Here is an 18209-nt window from a genome sequence, read left to right as displayed (position 1 = left end):
ATATATATTTTATTTTTAAAAATATGTATATTAAGTAAATTTGTTAAGTTTTTGTATGTTTATTAATTTTGAAATATCAATCAATACTATTTAAATTTCACACATATATGTAAATATTCTTATTTTTAATTATATGTATATTAAGTAAATTTATTAAGTTTTTGTATTTTTATTAATTTTGAAATATCAATCAATATTACTTAAATTTATTTGAATGTGATTTGCATATTATAATTCTTTTATCGAAAAAAACATATTTATAATTTTATTAGTAAAAACAAAATCACAATATAACAAATTGAATTGAACCCATTGATTATGATTTAATTAAATTAAATATTATTATTATTATTATTATTATTATTATTTAATCAAATACTTCATTTTATAAATGTTACATCTTTTCATACTGAATTGTTATTATTATTAAATCTAATACTTCATTTTATAAATACTACACCATATTTTCCCTACAGGATTGAGGCGGCACAACTATTTTATTATATTTGTGTTTCCTTATATTAAATTATGTTTTAGTAAATGAAGTATTACGATCCCATATTTATTCATTATTTTAAGATATTTATTTCATATTTATTCATTATTTTATGATATTTATTTCCTTTATATTAGATATCTTTTAATAAATGAACTAACTTTGTTGTTTTCATTGGGTATCAAAACTACATTCCCAATCTACATTAAACCTCTCTCTTGGTCATGCTTATATACTACAGTATGTAAACTAAACGTTTTTCTTTTCTTAGCAAATTAGAATATGAACTTGTTCTTTTCATTTGGTATATGGGAGCTGCATTCCTATTTGTCCTTGACTCACATTTTTTTAACTAAGCCGTTTGATCAATTTTTGCTACCCTTGGTAAACATAATTGCATGTTTTTGGCCACACTCATTTTGACATTCATCTTGTTCAGAGTATCTCTGATCCAGGTCTTTGGCCATCTAACATTCAAAATCTCTTCTGAAGAGAGACTTAGAATTAATGGAGAAATCTAGTGATTGATTTATTATTACGCATTTGTTGTAGTGTGTTAAGATTATGTTGTTTCATTTAGGATTCAGATCATATTTCTTAGGGAGTTGTTTAAACCTCCAACTAATCTGTATTGCTATATATCTACATATGTTTGGCTGAATGGAATAGAGTGCGTTGTGCTCTCTGATACCAAATTAAAATTGAAAGAGACAAAGTATGAGAAGAAAAATGAGTTGCTCTCAGGTGAGACTTGCTCCACTTGGAGACTGTCAGAGCTCACAACACACTCTATTCCATTCAAGCCAAACATACATACATATATAGCAATACAGATTAGTTGGGACGTTTGAACAACTCCCTAAGAAATAGGATCTGAATCCTAAATAAAACAACATAATCTTAACACACTACAACAAACGCTTAATAATGAATTAATCACTAGGTCTCAGGAGAGGTGGATGGCACATTGTATCGTCAGTTAGTGGGAAGTCTGAACTATCTCACTACAACTAGACGAGATATTGCATATTCAGTTAACATGTTGAGTCAGTTATGGCCAAGCCTCTTGAAAGCCATTGGAATGAAACAAAGGGGGTTCTGTGATACCTTAAGGGGACTATTGATTATGGTATTAAATATACTGATGTTTTTGATGTTGAGTTGGCAAGTTACTCTGATTTAGATTGGGTCGGGAATCCTTATGACAGAAGATCAACCTCAGGATATGCATTCAGCATTGGATCCGGGATTGTGTCATGGAGTAGCAAGAAACAACCAACTGTTTCTTTATCATCAACTGAAGCTGAATATAAAGCTTTGTGTGGTGCTATATGTGAAGCAATTTGGTTGCGGCGAATTCTCAAACATGTTGGAGAAGAACAGAAAAAGCCTACAATCATCAAGTGTGACAATCAAAGCTCCATCAAATTGGCCAATAATCCTGTGTACCATGCAAGATCAAAACATATTGACACTCAATATCATTTTGTCAGGGAAAAGATGTAGTCTAAAGAAATTACTTTAATTTATTGTAATACCAATGATAATGTGGCTGACATCTTCACAAAGCCTCTTGGAAAGGAAAAGTATGAGTCATTTAGAGATATGTTAGATGTGGTAGAAAATCCATTTCTCCATTAAGGGGGAGACTTAGAATAAATGGAGAAATCTAGTGATTAATTCATTATTAGGCGTTTGTTGTAGTGTTAAGATTATGTTGTTTTATTTAGGATTCAGATCCTATTTCTTAGGGAGTTGTTCAAACCTCCCAACTAATCTGTATTGCTATATATGTATGTATGTTTGGCTGAATGGAATAGGATGTGTTGTGAGATCTAACAGTCTCCAGGTGGAGCAGGTCTCACCTTAGAGCTTCTAATATTTCTTCTCATACTTTGTCTCTTTCAATTTTAATTGAGAGCTCATCGTTGGTGCAATTTAAAGAGGAAAAACACTGCTTGAGAAAAATATATTCCCAACGTACTGTGACAGAGTCTGTTGGAGTTAATTGCTGTTGGAATCTAATCCAGGGTCTTAAGTGATGTGGTCACTCGGATAACATCAATTTGAAATGCATGCCTTATAGAGCAACCATCTTGAGCCCATCTTCGATAGTTGTAGCCATGATGATTGATAGTCGTTCGACCTAGGAGCCGTGCCTGTTCAAGGTGTCATATAGTGTGATCGCATAATCAGATTGGTGTTGCCACATGTTTTAATAGATTACAGTATGGTTGATTATATTAATGCTTAAACAAAAAATGGTCAATTGCGAGAACCATTGCACTGACAATAGGAGATTAATAAAGTCGAGCCACAACAATTTCTTGTAAATCATATCAAATCAGCAAGGAGGAATCGCTAAATGGTGGGTCCTTAATTTCTGTTAGAAGATCGTGATGGTAGGCCCCCCACTTGATGCCACATACCAGCAAGTGATCATATTAAAAGTCACCCAAGGTTTAAACTTTAAAACACCTGTATATAAAAGGTGATATTCCAAGTTAAGGGCGACGATTGTTTGGTTGTTTCAACTAATAAAAGTTTCAAAGGTATTTTTGATTAAAGTATCTTTAAAACTAAAAAGGTTAAAATGATCATTGATAATGAATGAATGATATTTAACGTCCACAAGACTAAAATCAGTCTATGGGACCACTAGCCTCCCTGCTTTTTTCCTTTTGCAATTTAATCCTTTACTCATTGAAATTGATGATGAGCTGACCTAACCTTTTAACATTGCCCTCACTGAAAAGACAATGCCAAGGAATCGATGCTAACATATTGCCATAATTGTCCTGATGTCTTTGAAAACATCACATTCCAAAATGAAATGCTTTTCTGATTCCACTACCCCAGAAGTGTAAAAAGCACACACATGTTCTTTACGTCTCTTCCACCATCCCGTTTCACACTGAAGTTGATGCGAGTTAGTTCTTAATTGAGAAATAAGAATCTTTTCTCCAGTGTTCCATGGGGATGCGTCCCCCAGGGTTAGGTGCACGCACCCTCGCACACCACGTTCCCGGGACGAGGGGACGTCTAGGGAAACATTTCCCCACGTCCCCCTTTTGGGGAGACGCGGGGAGACACAGGGGGGGATGTTTCCCCAGTGTGGGTGACGCGACTCCCCAAACGGGGGACACCTGGACGTCCCCCCTCAAAATGGTTTATGCGTCCCCCCTTAAATTTGCTTGAAAACAATGATTTATGACAGGGAATACCTAGTATTTGACCATATTTCCCTACTAATGCTATGAAATTCATGGTAATGTTAAGTTCTTAAAGTAAAAGTGACATTCTCCTTTATCTTTCATTTTCATCCTTTTACTTAAATTTTTAACATTACCATGAAATGACTCAGGATGTTTGAGAGTGGTTCTGACCTCATTGGATTTCATATGGAGAAAGTAGAATTTTAGATCGCACTCAAAATCCAACACACTTAACAAATTTTCAGGAATTGAGGATTTGATGGATTGCAATGTTTCCATTGCATTTTGTCATGTATAAGGGTATGGAATTAGTTTTTAATCAAGAGCATCAAGCCCTCTGTGTACTTTAGAGTGACTTTTAGACTCGTCACTCCATTGTTTTTGAGTTTTAGTTATATCAATTTAATATTTCAGTCTTTAGATTTCAGTATCTATTATAGCCTATTTTGTTTAGTACTAATTAGATTCTAGAATGATAAATGATGAATTTTAATTTTAAATCAATTTTGAATCTAGAATGATGAATTTAATTTTTAAATCAATGTAGATTCTAGAATGGTGAATAATGAATAAAAATAATGGATCAGAGTATTTCATTATTGAATCTCATGGTTTGTGGATGAATCATGTATGTATTAGTAAGAATGATGAGTATGGATCAATGTATTTCATTATTTAATTCAATTATGTATGTATCATCTATTTATGCTTTCATTATTGAATATGAATTTGAAATATATATATTAAAAAGGAAAAAAATTATATACCCCGATGTCCCCTCGTCCCCCCTAAATTTCAACAAAATTTGAGGGTACTCCCACACGTCCCCCTTGTTTGTCTCCCTGCACCCGCGTCTCCCTGTCCCGGAGTCTTGGTGGAACATTTCTTTTCTCTCCACGAAATGCTAGCTCCAATGTGCTGTTTTTGTTGGAGATCACAAGTGGGGTTGAATTCCTGAACATAGTACTTCTTTCTACCCAACTCTTTTCCCCATATACGCTTACGAAACTTCTCCATAACAAAATTATTTAACTCGTTTCTATTTGTGGGACAGGCATTGAGGTAAATATTCCATTTTTGCATCCATTTGTTGTTTTGTCTCATCCATGATTTCTTTCTTTCACTCATGCCTTCATTGAAGATAACTTTAGGCCATCTACCTACTCCTATTTGCTCAATTCTTTTTAGGTACCTTATAAGACGCACCATAGCAATTGCTTCGATGGGAGCTACTCTTGTTTCACTCAACATTATCTCATAAGGAACTAAACTTTTTATTTTGAACTTGCTCATAATCAAGCGTTTTTGGATTTTCTCAATCTATTTCCATTTTGAGACATGGATGCTACTAGCCCACAGTTCACACCCATATAATATCATTGGACAAACTAGGAGTCCAAAAAGCACTTTAATCGCTTTCCAATCCCATAACTCTGCATCTCTACATCTATTTTGAAGTGCATATAATCCTTTCCACCCTCCTAAAATTCTCTTCTTTCTGTAGTCCTCCCAATTAAGCTTGTTGTTGAAATTGATCCCAAGGTACTTGTATTCATTTACTTCTTCAAGAATGTTGCCTTCAAAGAAGAATGTATGCTGGCTTTGCTTCCTTTTATTAGAGAAAATCATTATTTTGGTCTTATTGGTATTGACTTGCATCCCCACTGCTTTACAAAAATGCTCAAGGGCATATAGGTGCATCTGCAATCCATGGGCTGATTTAGCAATCAATACAAGGTCATCAACATATAAAAGAAGCTTTATCACAAACTCCCCCAACCAAACACCATCCCCACCTTGCAGATTTAGCCACTCTTCCAATTTATCAATATATAAACCAAAAAGGGTAGGGGATAAAGGGAAACCTTGCTTGACTTCGATGTCACTTCTAAAACTTTCTGAAATGCCTGCTGAAGTTCTAATTTTGACTTTCACCTCTTCATAAAGCCTATGGACAACGACTCTATAATGCAAAGGAATTTCAAGTTCTTCCATTCTACATCACAATTTATCTCTATGGATTGTTTCAAATGCCTTTTTGAAGTCAACAAATCCACAAAATACTTCTTCTTTGTCCCCCCAAACCTTTTCCATAATGTGTCTCAATGTGATACCATGATCTACTGTAGAATGTTTCAGCCTAAAACCCGTTTGCCCTTTTGCCCTCTTTTCTTTTACTTCTGTCCACTTACTGATTCTATTTTCTACCATGCCGCGGAAAAGCTTTGCAAACATAGGATTGATCATAATTGTTTTATAATTGGAAGGATTTTTAATGTCTCCACCTTTAAAAAGGGGTATTGCTAGACTAGTAGTTCAATCTCTCGGTAATTCTTGCCGAATGACGTTGTTGAATATTTCGATGATGTGCGGTGCTAGAATGTTCATTCCCCACTTCAGATATTCTGCTTGAAGTTAACCAATTACTTTGCCTTCCATGTTTTCAACTTCTTAATTCTTGCCTCCACCTCCTGTAACGTTAAAAGCTTTGTAGTTGTGTTTATCTTGAGAGGAGGCTCAACCTCTAATTATTTCTCATAGAGTTGTCTTGCATAGTCAAACAATTGATTGATTGTAATATTATTTTCAGTTTGCTTCTTCTTTAGTTGAAGTTCTTGCCAAAAAATCGTTGGGTTGTTCTTGCTTAGATATATTAACTCTTCTCACCTTGTTTGCATGAACTCGTCTCTTTTCCTTTTTAAAATATGCTTAGATAACTTTACATTCATCTTCTCCCCGTCTACCTTTTTCAAGGTCTCCTTGCCATTTTGCATAAGGATACAACTAAAGTTCAAGAAAAAGTGCGATATTGCAAGTGAATATAACCATTTTAGTGGGTTCTCCATGTTTAGTTACTTATTTAATATTAGAGGCATTGTCAGTATATATTTATTTTAATTTTGGATCTATCAAGTATTGGGATGGATCAAATTTTTCAATATGCAAACTTCTTGATTTCTTTAAGCCCTTGGTAGATCCAAAATTAATATGGATCTATGCTAATTTTAAACAACACACTAATAAAATGTTTTAACTATAAGAATTTTTTTATTTTCACTTGTTTTATATCATATATATTTAGTTGACATTGAAATATTTTATTTATGATTAACATTTTCCACATTAAAATGTTAATACACCCCCTCTCATATTTTGAAATAGAAAACATATATCCATAGAATTCTCTCTCTCTATATAAAAATATATAAATTCTCATACAAATCTCTTAATTCTTATTAACATACCTTGAATTAGAAAGCACCTATTATTAGGATAAGAACTCTCTCTCTCTCTCTCTCTCTCTATATATATATATATATATATATATATAGATATAGTGTTAAAATATTTTACTCAACATGCATATTGAAATATTTGATTTATAACCCACATTAAATGTTTCTTTTGGTTATTAATATTTTTTAAATGTTATATATCAACTCTATGTTAAGAATGAAATAAATTACACATTGCAAGAAAGTGAAAATATAAGAAAATTTTTAATTTCAATTGCTTTATTTTTTCCTATATAAGGTTGATATAAAATGATGTTATCTAATATGGGCATTGAAATATTTTATTTATCTGATGTAAAAATTTCTCATTCCCCACCTCGGTTTTCAGTTTCACCTTATTTCTCCAAAATAGTTAAATGCCCTTTCCCATATCCATACATTTAACAATTGAAAAATAAATTTCGCTGAAAACGCAAATTCTGGAAAAATTACAGAATGCTGGAAAATGCAGAAATAAAAATCAGCACACAGCCATTCAACACATTTAAACACTGTGCTTTTTGGTGAAGGTGACCCTGGAAAAACCCCCTACAACTCTTGGGGAAAACCAGTTCGAAAGCTTCTTCTTATTTCTGGAAAATGCCTTTTACAGTGAGAGAAAATATTCAACAAAAATCAGCAAGCAAATTTTACAACTTATCTCATTTTCCGTGCCTCATAGCCAACTGGAAAAAACTTGCAAACAGCAAAACAGAATAGCAATAAATGTTGTACGGCCTCCTCGATTTTTGTGCCCAAATTTCAGCCTTAAATGCTGCTGTATGACCTGCTTAGAAAAGCGTGCAAGATGTCATAAATACGTTGTACGGATTTCCTCAATTTGTGTGCAGAAAAACCAGCAGTACAACTGTACAGATTTGCCTCGATTTGCGTGCCAAGGTACAGCCACTTGCTGTACAGATTTCTGCTCCTCGATTTCTGTGCACTTGCTGTACGGATTTCTAGAAAATCGTGCCCAATATCTGCCTTTCACTGTGTACTAAGTGAGCTGTACGGATTTGCTAAAATGCTGCCTCCTTCTCCTCCTTATCCAGAAATCTCCCTTGCTCTCTTGCTCTCCTTCTCTCAATCTGCTCATGAAAGAATAAATGACCTTTTCCTCCTTTTCCTCCTTTAATCTAACCCTAAGTGACTTTTGGGGAATCCCTAAATCCAATCGCTGAGATAGATTGAGATCTAGGGCTGAGATTAAATGCTCATTTAAATCTCACTTTCTATTTTTTAATTCACCCCACTTTAATAAAGACCCACTTAGTCATTTATTTCCAAAGTCACTTTTCCTTTCTAATTTTACATTGGCTTTATTAAAGTCACTTTAAAATTAGACTTTAGTAACTTTAACACTTAAAATCACTTTTAAATTAGATTTGACTTTATAAAAATTATAAAGTCACTTTAGGAGAAAAATTAAATTCTTTTGGACACTTTTCCCTAGGCCAAAGATCAACGTCTTAGGGAACCACCTGTCCTCCAGTACCAAATTTAAACACTCCCTCTTACCGAGGAAGGTGTTCTTCACCACACTCATCTTGTCTCTAAAGTAGACATGCTTGCCCCGTGGTAAGGCTTTGGTAAGAATATCTGCAACCTACTCATCAGTAGGAATATACTCAAGCTTCACAGCTCCCTTTTGAACATAGTCTCTGATGAAATGATATTTGATCCCGATATGCTTTGACCTGTATGGCCTCACAACTAGCTAGACTTGCTGCCATATACTCTGCTTCCGCTGAACTCAATGCTACTGACTGCTGCTTCCGGCTGAACCATGACACTACTGCCGAACCCAACCCAAAACAACACCCTGAAGTGCTCTTCCTATCAGAAGCACAACCTGCCCAATTAGAATCAGTATAACCTGCCAATCTCACTCCATCCCCCTGCCTGTAGTCCAGACCATAATCCACTGCCCCCTGCAAGTACCGCAAAATGTGTTTTGCAGCCACCCAGTGAACCTTCCTAGGTTCACACATAAACTGACTCATCGTGTTGACTGCAAAACAAATATCTGGTCTAGTGTTGACCAAATACATCAAGGAACCAATCAGCTGCCTGTACAATGTGGGATCCACCAACTCGGAATCCGTAGCATGAAGCTTCTTCCAGTTGGTGATCATCGGTGTCGACATGGGTTTACAATCCTCCATGTGGAATCTGCCAAGGATGTCCACAATATACTTCCCCTGCCCCAGGAAGAAATGCCCCTCCTCCTGCCACACCTCCAAACCCAAAAAGTAATGCATCAAGCCGATATTCTTCATCTCAAACTCCGTCGCAAGATCTCTCTTATAGTGCTCTATGAGTCTCTCTGCACCTGTAATGACCAAGTCATCCACATACAACACTAGAATGAGAGGCTCCTCACCTATCACAATATAGTAAAGGTTCGGATTTGCCTCACTCTTTGTGAAACCCATCCCCTGCAAGTATGTATCTATCCTAGAGTACCAAGCTCTGGGAGCTTGCTTTAGGCCATAAAGGGCCTTCTTCAGTCTGCACACATGGGACTCCTTCCCATGCACCTCAAAGCCCTGTGGCTGCTCAATGTTTACCTCCTCCTGTATGAAGCCATTGAGAAATGCAGTCTTCACATCCATCTGGTGGATCTTCCAACCCATCTCTGCTGCTATCGATATAATGGAGCGGATCGAAGTATATCGAGCCACGGGAGCGAAGGTCTCCTCATAATCAACTCCCTCTACCTGGGAGAACCCTCTAGCCACAAACCTCGCTTTGAATTTCTCAATGCTGCCATCTGCAGCATGCTTTACCTTGTAAAGCCATCTGGAAGTAACCACGGATTTGCCCTCAGGCCTCGACACCACCTCCCAAACATCATTCTTCATGATAGAAGAATACTCCTCCTGCATGGCCTCTCTCCAGACCTGCTGACTAGTTGCCTCCTCATAGCTAGAAGGCTCAGAGTCAAGGATGCTGGTAGTCATTGCCATATAGCTACAAAACCTCTCAGGTGGTCTACTCTCTCTGACCAGCCTCTTAGGCTCAGCAACAGATGTGGCATCTCTCAAGGTGGCCTAAAGCCACTTGGGCTTCCTCTTCCCCGAGCGTACTTCTCCCATTGGAGAATGAAACTCCTCCTCCTCATCATCATCAGAAGCCTGAACTCCTGACTCTCTTTCTGCTGTCCTCCTTCCTGCACCTGAACCTGTAGAAGCTGAGGTACTGTGTGAACTGTCCATCAATGGACTCCCTACTGAACTGCTCTGCATGCTACCCGGAGCACCACCCCTCTGGCTTGGTGAGCCACTGCTCACTGACAGACCTGACATCCTCATAGATGTACCTCCGGATCCTCCTGATCCCTGCCCACTGGATCTCTGTGACTGACTCAACTGCTGCTGAGGGTCTGGTTAATCCAGATACTCTAACTCACGTGATCTCCTAAAGGCCCTGTCCTCCTCGAACTTCACATCCCGCTTGACAACAACTTTCCTCTGTGCAGGAATGTAAATCTGAAAGGCCTTTGAGGTCTCACTGTAGCCCACAAAGATACCCTTCTCTGCGGTGGGCTCTAGTTTGGTCCTCTTCTCCTTGGGTATGTAAGAGTATGTAATGCACCCAAAGATACGAAGATGACCAATATCAGGCTTCTTCCCAGAAAAAGCCTCCTCCGGAGTCATGTGCCCCAAGGCACGATGTGGACTCTTGTTCTGCAAATAAACAGCTGTGTTGCAGACCTCTGTCCACAAGAACAATGGCAACCCCTGATCATGTAACATGGCTTTGGCAGCCCCTCCGATGGATCTGTTCTTCCTCTTTGCAACCCTGTTCTACTGGGGGTTGTAAGGAACAGTGAACTCCCTCCTAATGCCTGCCTCTGCACAATAGTCAACAAACTCTCCAAGGGTGTACTCTCCCCCGTTGTCCGTCTTCAGGGACTAGATCTTCCGACCTGTCTGTGTCTCAACAAAAGCTCTGAACTCCTGAAACCGCTTGAAGACCTCACTCTTGGTCTTCAAAAAATAAATCCAGGTCCTCCTGGAGTGATCATCAATGAATAAAACATAGTACTCATATCCACTCAAGGAAACATGAGACATCCGACCGCTCACATCGGAATGAATCAGATCAAGTATCCCAGTCGCTCTGCTGTCACTGTTGGGAAAAGGGGATTTGGCAAACTTGCCCATCGCACATCCTCTGCAAGTATCAAAGTGATCAGTACTGAAATCTGGCACACCTGTAGTGATCTCCCGCAAGGTCCTCAAGGCTCCATGATACATATGCCCCATCTTATGGTGCCAAATCTCACACAACTCAGAACCGCTAGCTCTGCTGTCGGTACTACTGCTCAATGCCAAAAGGGGTTGGAATGCAAACTTGTACACCTATGCATGGCGTACACCTATCACTCTAGCTGAATCAGCTGGAGTGCCCTTGGGATACATCAACACCTGTCCTCCCCTGAACAGTACCTCATATCCTCTGTCCTCCAAAGCTGAGACAGATATGAGGTTCTTCCTCATCCCTGGCACATAAAGAACATCTGACACCTTCAAGGGAGGTTTGGACTCCCTCTGAAATGTCAGTGTCCCCACACCGACTGCTCTAACAACTCTGTCATCACTGAGTACTACTTCTATATCAGTGCCACTCTCTGAAAGCTCTGAGAAGTACTCACGGACTCCTGTCATGTGACGTGAAGCCCCACTGTCCACATACCAGATACCTGAAGATGCTCCGTTAATCGAGGGAAAAGCATGCTCCCTCTGAACCTGAGTGGCAGGTGATCCTGCACTAGAGGACTTACACGCAGTGAACGCAAACTCCCGGTCAAAACAGTCTATAAAGTCCTCAACCTCTGCTGAAGCTACCATGCTCTGGTTCTTCCCCTTCTTCTTCTTCTTCTCCGGACACACAACTGCATAGTGTCCCATCTTTTGACAATTCCAACACTTCACCTTGGAATAGTCCTTCTGTGTGTTATTCTGTTTACCTTTACCTTTGCCTTTGCCCCCACCATTGCTTGTGGAAGCCTGCTTCTTCCCTTTGCCTTTCTTGCCTCCTGCCAACAGTGCTACATCCTCATCCTGCTCAACTGGCTTGGCTGCCCCAAGCTGACCTTTCCTGATCTCTGTCTGAATGCAATCATTCCAAAATCTCTCCCATGTGGGAAGGGTCTCACGTGCACAAACCCCATCAGCAAAGTTCATCCATGAACGGGGGAGGCCATTCATTGCAATCCACACCAACTCAGTGGGTGGAATGACCTCTCCAACTGTTGCCAACTCATCTCTCACATTAGTAATCTTTGTGAAATATCCAGCTGCACTATCATTACCCATCTTAATGGTCTTCAGCTTCTCCTTCAGGACCATTTTCCGGTTCTCATTGGTACTCTGGTAGAGATTGGACAATGCTATCCACATCTCATGGGCATTTCTCTTTCCTCTCACATGAGGAATGCAATGGTCTTTGACTCCGTCTAGAATCAATCTCTTACCGTTGTTGTTCTTTTTATTATAATTAGCCAACTGAGTGGCATCAGTAGGCACAACAACAGGGTTCTGTGTGGTATGCACCATGATGTCCCAGACTTCTGCCTCCTCAAAAATACTCTGCATTCTCTCCTTCCAAACGCTATAATTGGAATGCCCATCCAACTTATCCTCCACCCCAATCCCAATGACATCCAGCTGTCCTAAAACTAAAAAATAGCACTGCTGTAGTAAAGATAAAACTGCTGTTTGTGAAAAATCAGCTTGCTGGAATTTTTTGAGTGAAAAATCAGCAGGCTGTAATTTTCCTCCTTGCTGTCCCAAACTGCACTTCAGCACTCAAGCTCTGATACCATGTAAAAATTTCTCATTTCCCACCCCGGTTTTCAGTTTCACCTTATTTCTCCAAAATAGTTAAATGCCCTTTCCCATATCCATACATTTAACAACTGAAAAATAAATTTTGCTGAAAACACAAATTCTGGAAAAATTACAGAATGTTGGAAAATGCAGAAATAAAAATCAGCACATACAAACAGCGATTCAACACATTTAAACACTGTGATTTTTGGTGAAGGTGACCCTAGAAAAACCCCCTACAACTGTTGGGGAAAACCAGTTCGAAAGCTTCTTCTTATTTCTGGAAAATGCCTTTAACAGTGAGAGAAAATATTCAGCAAAAATCAGCAAGCAAATTTTACAACTTATCTCGTTTTCTGTGCCTCAGCCAACTGGAAAAAACTTGCAAACAGCAAAACAGAACAACAATAAATGCTGTATGGCCTCCTCAATTTTTGTGCCCAAATTTCAGCCTTAAATGCTGCTAGACGGCCTGCCTAGAAAAGCGTGCACGCTGCCATAAATACGTTGTACAAATTTTCTCGATTTGCGTGCAAAAGCCAACAGTACAGCTGTATGGATTTGCCTCGATTTGCGTGCCAAGGTACAGTCACTTGCTGTACAGATTTCTGCTCCTCGATTTCTGTGCACTTGCTGTATGGATTTCTAGAAAATCGTGCCCAATATCTGCCTTTCACTGTGTGCTAACACAGCTGTACGGATTTGCTAAAATGCTGCCTTGGAATGTGTGCCAAGCTACTGCCTCCTTCTCCTCCCTGTCCAGAAATCTCCCTTGCTCTCTTGCTCTCATTCTCTCAATCTGCTCATGAAAGAATAAATGACCTTTTTTCTCTTTTTCCTCCTTTAATCTAACCCTAAGTGACTTTTGGGGAATCCCTAAATCCAATGGCTGAGATAGATTGAGATCTAGGGTTGAGATTAAATGTTCATTTAAATCTCACTTTCTATTTTTTAATTCACCCCACTTTAATAAAGACCCACTTAGTCATTTATTTCCAAAGTCACTTTTCCTTTCTAATTTTACATTGACTTTATTAAAGTCACTTTAAAATTAGACTTTAGTAACTTTATCACTTAAAGTCACTTTTAAATTAGATTTGACTTTATAAAAATTATAAAGTCACTTTAGGAGAAAAATTAAATTCTTTTGGACACTTTTCCCTAGGCCAAAGATCAAAGCCTTAGGGAACCACCTGTCTTCCGGTACCAAATTTCAACATTTGACACTAAGTTTTTTTTGTTATATATCTATATATATATATATCAACCAATATAGATCCATCTTAAGCACAAATCTAGCATGTGTCGAAAGGGGTCAAATCTCTTCAAGTGCAAATCTCTTTTAGAGTCCAAAATTTAAAAAAAGCCATTGCATCCTCCCCCCCACACCCCCCCACCCCTGTCCTTCTCTCTCTCCATATATATAATGTGTAAGTTTTCATTTTTTAAATTGTATTTTGGAATGTTATATAGAGTACATAACTTAAACTTGTAAATCCAAATAATCTTTGTTGGATTTTTGGGAAAATTGACAAAAAAATCTACTTAAAAAATGACCAAAATGTAAAATAGTGTGACTAATTCAAATGTTTTAACCATAAAACTCATTCTTGCTTTATATGATATACACATGATTTTTTTAAACAATACATAATATATGCATAGTTGACATTAAAATATTTTAGATAACTTATGCATTGAGACATTTATTTATGTACTACACTGTCCACATTAAAATGATCTTTTTGATATGAATATATTTTTAAGTATATGTCAATATTACTTAATCCTAAACAGTGAATATTAAAATATTTTATTGATAACCCACATTGAATTTTTTTATTATTATGAATCTTTTTAAATGCCATATTAATTTTATATTAAGAATTGAATCAATCACACATCTCCCTCTTATTATTCTTATTAGGAACTAGACATTTTTTATTTTATTTTTTAACTTTCAATTACTTTTTTTGATGGACATTGAATATTTTATTATATACAACATTAAAATATTTTGTTTTAACATTTTCTTTCTTTATATATATATATATATATATATATATATATATATATATATGAATTAATTAACGTAGATCTTCCAATAATTTATTTAAATCTCGTGTTTGAATATTTTTGAAAAATATGAGGTTTAAACATTGTTAAGTTATGGTATGTTCTATGCTTATAACAGTTTACTTCTTTTTCTTATTATATTCCACAGATTAGCGATCACATGTACATAAAGTAAAGTGCAGATAGAACATTAAACGATCGACAGAAAACAAGCCAAGACAAGAGACACAAGATGTGGCGGCTAGCCAGGGACAAACTCCACAATGTGTGGGGAAACCCTTTGATCAAATCTTCTTTTATCTTCAATAGTTCAACAGAGAGAAATAGTACAATAAATCTGATTCATATCAGCAGTAGCAAATCCTAGATCAGCAGCATCAGTATTAGCGGCTTCATCATCAAACTAGGGCAGACGATATCTCACAAACCGACTGTCGGATCGGCTTGATTCCACCACCAAAAGTTGTGGCTTCCAAAGGAGGTTCAGATGAGGAGATCTTCTAGTCCACGCAGGTCAATCTTTACTTCTGCAATTGCAGTTTCAGTTTCGGCAGTTTCCGGCTTCAAACTAGGGCAGTTGATATCTTGTAAACCGTCCGTCGGATTGACTTCATTCCACCACCAAAAGTTGCGGCTTCCAGAGGAGATCCAGATGGACCTACAACGCAGTTCTAAGGAGGAGATTTGATGGTCAATGCTGGTCAAACTTTGGATCTGCAGTTGCAGCTTCAGGTTCAACAGCTTTTAGCTTCACATGTGTGAGAGAGAGACCCTTTTCTGCGCAGTAGAGAAGAGACTCATTTATGCGCAGTAGAGAGAGAGATGTGATGAGATGAGTGAGTCCAAATGAGGAAAAGTCCTATATTTATACACAATGTTGGTGTTTGAATAAATGCGACTGTTGGGCTTCTGAGCTTACATGAGTTGTAGGTCGGCTTGATAATAATTCCATAATCAAAATAAATTCATATCTCCATGAATACTTATCGAAATCGGATGATCTTTATATCAATCCTACACCTCTCGATGAGAGGATTCTAATAAAAATATTATTAGCCATGAATAAGATGACCCACATGAAGTTTTGCCCTAGTTGCCAATTTTAACAAACATCTTACTCACACTTTTCTTTTTACTTTTAATTACTTTATATATTTTTTTAAAGTTGATATGAAATTATATTACATGATGTGGACATCTAAATATTTTATTTATGACTGAGAGTGAGTGAAATATTTTTACCACATTGGGTTATAATATCAACAACAAATTGAGTCACAATATTGATGTTGGGATTATTGATGTTTTATAATGCTTTTGATTAAAACTAACTAAACATGCATATTCATTGTTGCTTTTTATTATAGCTGACATTGCTTTTCTACTTAGAGAATATTTATTTTTATTTTAAGAGGGACACATGTCAACTCCACATTGAGCATGGATGGAATCAAACATCACCCTCATACTGGGCTGTAGAATGCGCTTTTCGGTACAACAGTGCCATGGAAAAGTAAAAATGATCTCATAACACTTTATGAGTCTCTTAGTTTAGGTACCTACTAATAATTGAAGAAGTGAACCGCGGACTATGAATTAATATTATGTTAAAATTTAGACTAAATGTACTTTTTTCTTTAACTAATATTTGAGTTTATATGAATTTTTTTACCAATTATAATATATAGATATATATATATAAATATATATATATATATATATTCAAGGTGTAAAAAATCATTATTGTAAAATTATATTAAGGTAATATACATGCAAATTAGAAAATTAGAAGATGAACTAGCTAATCAATGAAAAGATACACAAATCTCAATAGTATATTTGGGGACAAATTATTAGAAAAAGATGAAAAAAATTCTAGCCTAAAAGGTTATAGTAAAAAACTATTTGCACATATCAAGAAGTCAAATGATATGAAGCAGTGAAATAAAAATTAGAACAAGTGAATTAAGACGTGAAGGAGAAAATTATCATATAAGGAACTTTAATTAAAGGTTGCTTGAACAAATTTTAAGGTTAAAAGAGAAGCTAGAGAAGCAAGATCTTAAAATAAAGTTGACAAATTAAAAAATGAGAAAGAACTTTTATGGGTTCATAATTAAAGCTTACTTACACCAATTAAGAAAGTAAAGAATGATAAAAAGTCACCATAGAGAAAGTTGGAGCAACTTAGAAGCAATGAAGCATTGATCAGTAAAGAATCACTAGTTGACAATGGAATAATGATTGGTCCAATTGAATTGGAGGTTGTTAGATTTAAAAATCTATACCAAGGAGAAATGAACCAATATGGATCTAATCAATAGTACAAATATTAGACATGCAATCTAGTTGAAGTAGGGATATATTTAGACATTAAAGTACAAACAATGGAAATTCCAAGTATTTTTATCAATAAAAGTTTAATAATCAATAAAGCAACATAAGTGTACTTTTAACTTTCTTTTGACTTTTGACTATATGAATCAAACTCTTGCACCTATTCTCATCAATTTTATGTCATTGACTCACGATTGCCTGAACTACTTTCTAGTTCATTGTGAAATGTTCACTATGTAACCAATACACAATGAATAGGTAACATAACCTCCCCTCTACACACTAATTTGAAAGGGATCTTTTTTGTGGCTTCTTTCTTCATGATGTGATTTACCCATGAAAAATGTTTGACCTTGCTATCCCATGACTTCTTATTATCTCCAACAACCTTTTTAATGATCATCATAAGATTCTTGTTGCTAGATTTTGCCCAATGATTTCCATAGGGTTAATTGTTGGATGAATGAGATAGGATAATACCACACCCATTAAAAACTTTGCCAATTTGATTGAATTGTAAACTTTGGAATTATCTACGGTGATTTTCATTGGCACTGCAAATCTAGTAATTATCTTTTCCTCCAAAAACTAAGTCACCGCTTTATGTATAGACTTATTTGTGGGAATGGCTTTCACCCACCTAGTAAAATAATCCATGGCTGTAATAATCCACTGAAAATGATTGGTTGAGTTCTATTTGAAATCTCCTATGAATTCAGGAACCACTACTGGAAGGTTGCCTTTGCAACGGCTGGCAACAAAGGTAACACAAAGGTAAGGTTCCCAAATGCTTCCTTCTTGTAGAAACGATAAGGCTGACATGATTTGATGAAATGATGGACATATGCAAATAATGATGGCTAGTAATAACTTGCTCTTAAAATTTAATTCACTATTTTCCTACAGCATAATGTCCACCATAAAATCCTATATGTAACTCTATCACGAGTCTCATAGACTCATCCTCATC

At 36.6% G+C, this 18209-nt stretch overlaps 1 protein-coding gene across 1 annotated transcript in view; it reads left to right on the top strand.

The window, feature by feature from the left end:
- Positions 1–18209, top strand: part of ABCB28 (non-intrinsic ABC protein 8) — a 507377-nt gene that overhangs the window by 401138 nt on the left and 88030 nt on the right. The window lies entirely within an intron of this gene.

Source organism: Pinus tabuliformis, chromosome 2_2 (genome assembly GCF_031772625.1).
Source record: "Pinus tabuliformis cultivar Carrire ecotype Pingquan chromosome 2_2, CPIR1, whole genome shotgun sequence".
Taxonomy (NCBI): Eukaryota; Viridiplantae; Streptophyta; class Pinopsida; order Pinales; family Pinaceae; genus Pinus; species Pinus tabuliformis.
Note: the sequence above shows the minus strand (reverse complement) of the source record. Positions and strands in the feature narration are given on the sequence as shown.